This window comes from Felis catus, chromosome D3, assembly GCF_018350175.1.
Source record: "Felis catus isolate Fca126 chromosome D3, F.catus_Fca126_mat1.0, whole genome shotgun sequence".
NCBI lineage: Eukaryota > Metazoa > Chordata > Mammalia > Carnivora > Felidae > Felis > Felis catus.
In genome coordinates this window covers 8,006,789-8,017,976 of record NC_058379.1, presented here as the reverse complement: position 1 = coordinate 8,017,976, position 11,188 = coordinate 8,006,789, and the positions used below count along the sequence as shown (strand labels likewise).

Below are 11,188 nucleotides of genomic sequence, written 5' to 3'. Positions count from 1 at the left end.
CCTTCTTTGGATTCTGTGTCCCCCTCTCTCTGTGCTCCTCCCCTACGCATTCTCTCTCTCTCTCTCTCTCTCTCTCTCTCTCTCTCTCAAGAATAAACGAATATTTAAAAAAGAAGATCCTGGAATAATACAGATCTTCTTACATGTTGTATTAGCTCTGGCTGCCATAACAAAATACCATAAACTCGGTGGCTTAAACAATAGGAATTTATTTTCTCACAGTTCTGGACACTGGCAAGTCCAAGATCAAGGTGCCAGCTGACTGAGTCTCTGGTGAAAGCACTCTTCCTGCTTTGCAGCTAGCTGCCTTCTTGCTCTCCTCACATGGCCCGGGATGGGGATGGGGGTATCTCTCCTCTTCCTCCTCCTCCTCTTTCTTCTTCTTCTTCTTCTTCTTCTTCTTCTTCTTCTTCTTCTTCTTCTTCTTCAGCCATCATTCATATCAGATTAGGGCCTCACCCTTATGACTTCGTTTAACCTTAGTTACTCCCTAAAAGCCCTATCCCAAATACAGTCACATTGAGGCTTTAGGACTTCAATATATGAATGGGCGGGGGGGGGGGGCATTCAGTCTATAGCACATATATATATTTGTGTGTGTTTTCCAAATTTGTACAAACAGCAGTCAGTATTTATATTGATCATCTTTAAAAGACAGAAATGGAAAGAAAGAGGGATCTCCTGAAGATATTTTGAAGGAAGATATTACAAAAGAGTTAGTGTCGATCAAGAAGAATGTTAAATAACTCCCATACTTAAGCCTAGGGGTCTGGTATTAGTTTGGAAGGCGGTTAGTTTCTCTGGTTTTACCTGAAGTGTGACTTTGTCTCAGTGTTGCAGGAAAAGCCACGAGGACAACTAAAATGACAAACACATGGGTCAGGTTAAATCAAGGTCCAAAGCCTAGACATACTGGAGTTGAAGCTTTGCCTGACCTCCCCAGCTGGAATGATTTCTTCCTCCCCAGAATTGATGGAGCAACAGTCTTCAACACTCATTTGGCACATCTACATTCATTCATTCATTCATTCATTCATTCATTCATTCCAACATATTTCCTGAATGCTCTTTGTCTGGGATCATTCAGGTGGAAAAGGGAATAGACCAGATTTGAGGAATGGGCGAGGAGTGGGGAGGGTAGGCAGACAAGGAGAAAGTGGAGACTAACTCCAAAACCTAGGGGCTTTCCCCCCATAGATTTAGGATTACCTTCAAAACTATATACCTGATTCTTAATATCTTTTGCACAAATGAAAAACACTCCTGCCTTTCCTTCCCCCTCCAAAAATCTCAGTATAAATATTAAAACAGAAAAATACTACTGGCAAACAGGTGCCAAGCACAAGTCTTAGAGAGAAAATTGAACATCTCATTTTTACCCCTCTTGATAATGAATCCATTTGGAATGTAAATTTTCAACTAACCTCTTCACTACAGCCACTCTAAGGTAATAGAGAAAAAAATGGTAAGCTTCTGGATCTGATTCTTACTTTCCAAGTACAAATTATCCTAAGAACATAAATTACAGTTCACTTTTTTTTTTCCAGAGAAAGCATTAAGGAGGAAATTAAATTGGAAACATTATGCTAATAATTTTCTACATGTAGATAAGCATTGAGAGTAGAAATATATTAGGGAAAAGCAAACAGTTTGGATGTATACTATACTATAATACTATAATACTGTAATGAAGAGCTTATCAAACTTTAGACAAGGCCAGAATGAAAGACTTTTTTATTTTATTTTATTTTATTTTATTTTATTTTATTATTATTTTTTAATACACCTAACACTTTTTTTTTTTTTTTTTAACATTTGTTTGTTTTTGAGACAGAGAGAGACAGAGCATGAACGGGGGAGGGTCAGAGAGAGGGAGACACAGAATCCGAAACAGGCTCCAGGCTCTGAGCTGTCAGCAGAGAGCCCAATGTGGGGCTTAGACTCACGGACCACGAGATCGTGACCTGAGCCGAAGTCGGACGCTTAACTGACTGAGCCACCCAGGCGCCCCTGTTTATTTTATTTTTTATTTTTATTTTTTTTTAATTTTTTTTTCAACGTTTATTTATTTTTCGGACAGAGAGAGACAGAGCATGAACGGGCGAGGGGCAGAGAGAGAGGGAGACATAGAATCGGAAACAGGCTCCAGGCTCTGAGCCATCAGCCCAGAGCCCGACGCGGGGCTCGAACTCACGGACCGCGAGATCGTGACTTGGCTGAAGTCGGACGCTTAACCGACTGCGCCACCCAGGCGCCCCTATTTTATTTTTTAAAAAATTGAGTTGAAGGAGCCCCTGATCTGCTCAGTTGGTAGAACATGTGACTCTTGATCTTGGGATCATGAGTTCAAGCCCCACATTGGGCATACAGCTCACTTAAAAACATTTTAAAGTGACCAATTCAGTGGCACTTAGTACATTCACAATGTTGTGAGCAGGGGGAGTGGCAGAGAGAGAGAGAGGGAGAGAGAGAATTCCAAGAAAGCTCTGCGCTATCAGTGCAGAGCCTGACACAGGGCTCAAACCCACAAACCATGAGGTCAAGACCTGAGCTTAAATCAGGAGTCAGTCGCTTAACTGACTAACCCAGGCACACCCAGCACATACATTCTTATATGGTACATGAATGTGGTGATGGAGAAGACAGAAAACTTTTTATGTTGCATAGCCTGAAATTGGAATATTTCAAGACAACTATTTTTATCTCAACCATCTGGATATCTCCATCTCTAAATGTTTATCTTGTTCATTCATGAGTTGACTTAATGTGTGTATTCCATTGTGTCTGTCCAGTTTGTCTGTAAGTGTGAATGAGCTTCAGCCTGTCTGCCCTGGATTGTAAACTGTTAGAGATGAGACAAGGTTTAGCTAATTTTCTCTGAAAGCAGTTAGCATGGCATAACACCACACACAATGAGGGATTTAATAAAGGCATTTATTCTGACCTTTGGAAAGAGGCTTAGTACCTGCCATCAGTTCTCAAAAGGATGGGAAAAGTTGACTTGATCTACTTTTCATATATTGTTAGCCTAGGAGCATATGCAGAATGAGATAGCTGAGGCCTATTGCTAATGTCTACTGGTAAATGTGTGTGTGGTACAATAAGCAATATACTTGGTCTTTGTCCCTGGTTCCCGGCACAGAGCCAAACCAGTGGAATTTCCTGATAGGAATGTATTTTGTTATTTAAAAAAATTTTTTTAATGTTTATTTATTTTTGAAGAGAGAGACAGAACATGAGCAGGAGAAGGGCAGAGAAAGAGGGAGACACAGAATCCAAAGCGGGCTTCAGGCTCTGAGTTGTTAGCACAGAGCCCAACACAGGGCTTGACCTCATGAGCCACGAGATTATGACCTGAGCGGAAGTTGGATGCTTAACCCACTGAGCCACCCAGGTGCCCCTGTATTTTGTTATTTTTAAGGGGCCCCTTCTGAGCACATCTGAGTTTATATTAATGAATGACTTAGGTGGGGCCCTAGATCGCCTAGTGATGGAGCTGGTCACCAGAAAAGCTGGAGGTTTGTTATATATATATTTTTTAACTGGTTTCTAGTTTAATTCCACTGATACTGTATGATTGCTATTCTTTAAATTTGTTAAGGTGTGTTTTATGGCCCAGAATGTTGTTTGTGTTGGTGAATGTTCCATGTGAGCTTGAGAAAGAATGTATATTCTGCTGTTGTTGGAAAAGCAGTCTATAGATGTCAATTATATCCAGTTAGTTAATGATGTTGTTGAGTTCAACCATGTCTGATACTGATTTTCTGTATATACTGATTTTCTGCCTGCTGGATCTGTCCATTTCTGAGAGAGGGGTGTTGAAGTCTCCAACTGTGGTAGTGGATTCACCTCCCTAGGTCACAGTGATGAAAAAGAGAGGTTGTTTCTGGAGGCTGATTTTGGAGTAGAGAGATGGAGATTTTTTTTTTTTTAACTAGAAAAGACGTTTGTAACAACATGGATGGACCTTGAGGACATTATGCTAAGTGAGATAAGTCAAAGAAAGAAAGACAAATACTGTATGATACCTCTCATATGTGGAATTAAAAATAATCATAAGAGCAGAGACTCAAATGATGTTTACCAGGGATGGGAGGTAGGGGAATGGGAGAAATGTTCTTTATTTATTAAAAAAATTTTTTTTATGTCTATTTATTTTTGAGAGAGAGAGGACAGGTGACAGGCAGAGAGAGAGGGAGAAAGAGAGAATCCCAAGCAGGACCTGCACTGCCAGTGCAAAGCTGGACATGGGGCTCGAACTCATGAACCATGAGATCATGACCTGAGTCAAAGTTCGACGCCAACTAACTGAGCTACCCAGTTGCCCCGAAATGTTATTTAAATGTATATACTGGCAACTAGCAGATAAATAAGTCCAAGAGAACCAAAACACAACACAATGATTATAGACAATGACAGTATTATAAACATTAAACTTGGTAAGAGGCTAGGTCTTAATTGTTTGCAAGACTAGAAGAAATGATAAGTATTTGACAGACAGAGTTGTTAGCTAATGCTACAATAACAATCATTACGATGTAAATGTATCAAATCAATATGTTGTACACCTTAAACTTATACAATGTTGTATATCAAATATATCTCAATAAAAAAAGATAAATATATATGAGTGTATTTTTATTTATTTATTTATTTTGAGAGAGAGAGTATGTGAGGGGGTAGGGGCAGAGAGAGAGGGAGAAAGAGAATCTCAAGCAGGCTCTGCACTGTCACCACAGAGCCCATTGGTGGGGCTTGAACTCAGGAACCACAAAATCATGACCTGAGCCAAAATCAAGAGTCAAACGCCACCCAGGCTCCCCGTGAATATATTTTTAAAAAAATTTTAATGTTTATTTTTGAGAGACAGAGAGAGGAGTGTATTTTTTTTAATGTTTATTTTTTTTTTAATTTTTTTTTCAACGTTTATTTATTTTTGGGACAGAGAGAGACAGAGCATGAACGGGGGAGGGGCAGAGAGAGAGGGAGACACAGAATTAATGTTTATTTATTTTTGAGATAGAGAGCGCCAGTGGGGAAGGGGCAGAGAGAAAGACAGAGGATCTGAAGGGGGGCTCCACACTGACAGCACAGAGCCCGATGTGGGGCTTGAACTCATGAACCATGAGATCATGACCTGAGCCAAAGTCAGATGCTCAACTACCTCAGCCACTCAAGTGTATTTTAACATAGGCATGATGAATAAAATTACTTCAATTTGGTAGAATTTTGTCCTAAAACTGGGGAATGAGAAGGTAGAATACTGAATATACATTTATCTTTCTTCAGCAGTCTTGCCACTTGTAGTAGGTGGAATGGTGGCCCTCGGAAGGACATGTCCACCCAGAATCTGCAAATGTGACCTTACTTGGGAAAAAGGTCATTACAATTAAGTTAGGGATCTCAAGATGAAATCGTCCTGGATTATATGGGTGGGCCATAAATCCAATGACTGCTCTGCCTTTTTTTTTTTTAATTGAAGTATAATTGACATACGACATGTTTCTTTCAGGTATACAACATGATTTGATATTTATATGTATTGCAAAATGATCATCACAGTAAGGCTAGCCAACATCTGTCACCACATACAGTTACAGATCTTTTTTTCTTGTGATGGTAATTTTTTAAAATGTTTATTTGTTTATTTATTTATTTATTTATTTATTCATTTATTGGGGGCGAGGGGCTGAGAGACTGGGAGAGAGAGAATCCCAAGCAGGCTCCATGATGTCAGTGCCGTCTGGTGCAGGGCTCAATCTCACAAACTGTCAGATCATGACCTTAGCCAAAGGCAGACGCTTAACTCACTCAGCCACTCAGGCACCCCTCAATACAGTCCTTTTAACTATAGTTGTCATGCTGTATATTATATACCCATGACTCACTTATTTATTTATTTATTTATTTATTTATTTATTTATTTTTTTTTTTTTTATTTTTTTTTCCCCCGGGACTTACTTATTTTATAACTGGAAGTTTGTACCTTTTGGCCGCCTTCACCCATTTCATCCATCCCCCACCCCAATAACCAGTGTCCTCATATGAAGAGGTATTGTACACATAAAACTAATACAATGTTATGTATCAATTACATCTCAGTAAAACTGGGGGGGGGGGGGGAAAGAATACATAAACAGGAGGCTGTATGAAGACAGGGAGGCAGAGACTGGAGGGATTCTACCACAGCCAAGGAACCGTCTGTAGAGGCTTCTTCCTGAAGCCAGAAGAGGCAAAGAAGGACTCCCTTAGAGGCTTTGGTGGAAGCCCAATCCTGCCAACACCTTCATTTAGGACTTCTGGTCTCCAAAGCCGTGAGAGAATAAGTCCTGTTGTTTTAAGCCATCAAGTTTGTGGTTACTTGATGATGGCAGCCGCAGGAAACCAATGTACCACTTCTGACATTTTCTTTTATTCTGACCATTTAAGCTCCATGAGGAGAGGGGATGTGCCCTCTTTTTTGGTGCTTGGCATCACATAGTGGGTGCTTAATACACTCGAATGATAGATCAATACGAGGCGGAAATTATACTGACTCCACATTTCAGGGGTAGACGAATTGTCTCCCCAATGCTGTATATAATATCCATAGAGTCTATATGTGAATGTGGATCTACTGGACAAGAGGTAACTAGTTTTACAAGGTCTGCGCCTTTGTTAGAAGAGTAGTAATATAGGCGAGCATAATACTGGGCTGGATGTAGAAGATTTGGCAGCTAGTCTCGTTTTCATTGCTGCCTCACTTTGCCGCAGGCACCAAGGCTCCCTTCTGTGGCTCAGTTTCCCAAGGCTTGAAAAGAAAACCCTGTCCCCTTTCTGCCTACTCATGGGGATCAAGGGGGAGGAGGAAAGCCTGTAAAATGCTCCAACTTTACTTTAGAGAATTATAAAATGGCCCCACATTGTTTGTTTTACTCTGTAGTAAACAGTTTAAAGTTCTGTTTCACGTATAGCATCCAGATTCTTCAACCATTCAGCAAAGTGTAAGACATAAGCTGCTAGTTAATTATCATTATCTCCATTTTACAGATGGAGATACTTAAGGTAGAAGAGGGTTATATGTTCAGGTTGGCAAAATAATTCACCAGCAGAATTCCAAAAAGATTCTGAGTCCCGGACAAAATGATTCTGTGGAACCATCTGTTCTCCAGCTGCATAGACAGTTCTATAAAATGCAGTAAGTATTGTTGAAACTATTTTTACCATAGCAGAAGTCAATCAGACATCTGGGATTCAGATAAGACCTGGCTCAAGCAATCCAATGAAGAGATGATTTTTCATTCTACTGGTGAGTAGATTTTATGCCCTATCTACAGCTTTGGTATTTGCAAACACAGGTTAATTGAGGATCGTTAGAGAACCCTTCAGTCTTCTAAGTCATGAAATTTAAGCAGCAGCCACAAAGAAGATGAATTACATTGGGTAAAATAGTTACATTTGTGAAGGTGACCCAACAAGCAAATCAGACCCAATTTTCAGATACCTTCATCTGGCTCATATCCAGGCAACCAGTCATGCACTAATCTAATGATGTGACATAACTCTGATGGGGGATGGGTGGGGAGTGGGGGCAGAGATACAAATGCTGGATATGAGACAGTGGTAGAAGGTAGAGAATTGTGAAAAGTGGGTGATGGATACAAGGAGTTCATCACTCAATTCTCTTTACTTCCTATATGTTTGAAAATTTCCAAAATAGGAAATAGCTTAGTATAGCAAGTTGCTAACCAACTTTGCAAAAAGGCTCATATGGTCTTCTATGACTTTTTATCTTTGAGAGAATCCATTGCTAGAATAAAAATAGCTAGCTTTCTACCCTATTGTCTTATGAATACACATGATGTTGAAAGAAATAGATTATTCAGTAGGTTTTTAAAAAATGTAGACAACAAAACATTTGCTACTTCTTGAATTTGAGACAAGTTTTGAAATTATTTGACATAGCCCATTTTGAATTCAATAAAATTTTGGGGGGGAATTAAAAAAACCCAACTCAGATAACATTCTAATGACATCCTAAGCAAGTAATTGAACTGCAATAAATATCTCACGTGCCTGGGTAATACTTTTTGACTCTGAAATACAAAGTATTAGGCTGTTATGATTACCTTAGCAATCAGACCACATTTTCCTGAACCACAATTGGCACAATTAGTACACAATTGAAAGAAAGGTGTCATATAAAGTTTGAAACAAAGAAAAAAATAATCACATAATTTATCTCATTTATTGAAAAAGTATGATGTTTAACCAGAAAATGCCTCTCAAGCTTCAGGAGGTCCCAACTTAAAGTATTTAGAAAGTGTGAACTTATGAGAGAGTGAACTTATTTAGAGAGTGTGTACCTTATTTACTCCCTAATGGGTGAGGTTTTTTGTTTTTTGGTTTTTTTTTGGTTTTGTTTTTGTGGGGTTTTTTTGTCAATATCCTATTCCTTCTTAGTCTTACAGAAGAAAGAATTCACTCAAACGTTTGTTGGGAGCTTACTTTTTGCTAGGCACAAAATAAGTTTGCCTCAAGAGTTGTAGTTTTAAAATGTTCTCCAATACTTGAAGCACCTGGGCAACTAAGTCAGTTAAGTGTCGGACTTCGGCTTATGTCATGATCTCGTGGGTTCGTGAGTTTGAGCTCTACTGACAGCTCAGAGCCTGGAGCCTGCTTTGAATTTTGTGTCTTCCTTTCTCTCTGCTCCTCCTCCCTGCTTGTACTCCCTCTCTCTGAAAAATAAGCATTAAAAAAAAATGTTCTCTACCCGTGGTTGTTGTTGTTTCATTTCTTTGTTTTTATTTTAATTCCAGTATAGTTAACATAGTATTCATTTCAGGTGTACCCTTGGCTGTTTTCATTACCTTCCTCTGGCTACTCTCCAGTTTTATAAACTCTTTTTTGGTGTGTTTTTACTCCACATCTTTACTATTGTTGTTGTTATTATTTAAATGTTTATTCATTTTTGAGAGAGATAGAGAGAATGCAACAAAGGATCTAAAGCAGGCTCTGCGCTGACAGCAGAGAGCTTGATGTGGGTCAGGGATTCGAGCTCATGAGCTGTGAGATCATGACCTGAGCTGAAGTTGGATGCTAAAACAACTGAGCCACCCAGGTACCCCCAACATCTCTATTATTATCAAAGCTTTATTGAGATTTAACTCACATACCATACAATTTACTCATTTAAATAGTAAAATTTAATAGTTTTTAGTGTATTTACTCAGTTGTGCAACTATCACCACAGTTAATTTTACTTATTTTAAATGTAAACTCTATGCCCTTTGTGGGACTTCAACAAAGTCACCCAGAGATCAAGAGTCACATCTCCACCAACTGAGCCAGCCAAGTGCCCCCACCACAGTTAACTTTTAAAATATTTTCATTGCCCCAAAAGAAACTGCCCACTAGCTGTCACTCCATTCCTCTCTAACCCCCTCAACCTCTGGCAACTACTACTCTACTTCCTGTCTCTATAAATTTGCCTAATAGGGACATTTCATACCAGTGGAATCAAACAATATGTGACCTTGTGTGACTGCCTTCTTTCTTCACTTAGCATCATTTTTGTTTTTTCAAAGTTCATCCATGTTGTTGCATGTGTCACTACTTCATTCCTATTTTGGCTAAATAATATTCTGCTATATGGATGACATTTTTAACCCATTCATCAAATAGTGGACATTTTTACATTTGTCCACTTTTGGGCTCTGATGATTGTACTGCTGTAAACATTTCATGTACAAGAGGTGGTGTTTTTTGTTTGTTTACAGACATATGTTTTTATCTCTCCTGGGTTTATGCATAGGACTGGAATTGCTGGGTCGTGTGGTAACTCGACGTTTAACATTTTGAGGAACTGCCAGATGGTTTTCCAAAGCAGCTGCACCATTTTACAGTCCCAACAGCAATATACTAAGGCTCCGATTTCTCCACATCCTTACAACACTAATCATCTGTTTGATTTTAGCCATCCTAATGGGTGTGAGGTGGAATCTCATTATGGTTTTGATTTGCATTTCCCTAATGGCTAATGACATTGAGTATCTTTTCATGTGCTTCTTCGTTAACTTTGAGGCAGGCCTGCCAGATTTCCTTCTTATGAGGGAGAATCATGGCTTTGTACGACCAGTGAGTTTTTATTGAGTTTCTTTGTGCCTAGATCATTAGAAGAATAAATTAATAACTCTCTTTTCCAGCGAAGCTCGGCTGCTGCTCCAACGTGGTGAATGAAAGGCTTTCTTTGCATTTTTTTCCCAAAGAAGAAAACTCGGGACAGAACTGCGTAAGAAGTTAAATGACATTATCTCAGCAGTGCTTGAAGAAAAAGAAGGACGCTAAAATAGAAGCTAAAAAAATAAGTATTCTTGCAGCCTGAGGAAGTGGCGTGCCTTTGTGTTAAATCCCACATGGTGCATATAATAAGCAAATCTGTTTAAAAGAAATACAACAGTTTTGGTCCTCTTGAGAGGTGAGTGAATTGACATCATCCTGTATTTTTCTTTAAATACGGTGGAGTTCGAGGGGAGAGGAAGTGTGGGAAAACCAACGGAATGTCACCAAGTCGGACTGAAGAAACCGATACTTTATTTTACAACCTCAATTTTCTCTAAATAAAGTCAACTCCAAGGGCTCGTCTGAATTCTCTCATTGTGTTCGGATTTGGTTATTTTGAACGTCGCTCTAAAAGAGCAGCTGGGATTTGAGAACCGTTGGTTCAAGTGTTTCCAATAAAACCTTGCTTTTAAAGCCGCGTCTTTGCGCGGCTTGCCGCTCTGCTCACCAGACCCTCCCGAGACCTAAGGTCATTACCGAGTGTGAGAGGATTCAACGTCCCGGGAGGAAATCCAGAGGTGCTGCTCTGACTGCTGTTAAAAAAAAAAAAAAAAAAAAAAAAAAAAAAAAGCCTTCAAACCTACTTTCAAATTTACCACGCCCCTTCCTGCCTTCTCAGCCCCGGAGACTTCATCACCTAGCCCCAAAGCTAAATCTCCGCTTACACAGGTTCCTCAGGGGACGCTGACTCCTATTTCAACGACCCAGCCAAGAAATCCGCCCCGGCGGGTACCGCCCGCCAACGCCCAGACCCGCCCAGCTCAGCGCCGGGCGGAATGGAGTCTTCCTCCGCCTACCCCCAGGCCAGAGGCCCCGCCCCGCCCCGCTCCCGCCACTTCATTGGCTCTGCTGACCGGCCCCCCGAGGA

The 11,188-nt window shown here is 40.0% G+C and overlaps 1 long non-coding RNA gene across 1 annotated transcript; it reads right to left on the bottom strand.

The window, feature by feature from the left end:
* Positions 1–10,555: 10,555 nt before the first annotated feature.
* Positions 10,556–11,119, bottom strand: LOC109493180. The gene is made up of 2 exons (XR_002147256.3): positions 10,986–11,119; positions 10,556–10,853 (listed from the first exon to the last, which is right to left on the bottom strand). It is a non-coding gene; the product is annotated as an uncharacterized LOC109493180 (long non-coding RNA).
* Positions 11,120–11,188: the final 69 nt, after the last annotated feature.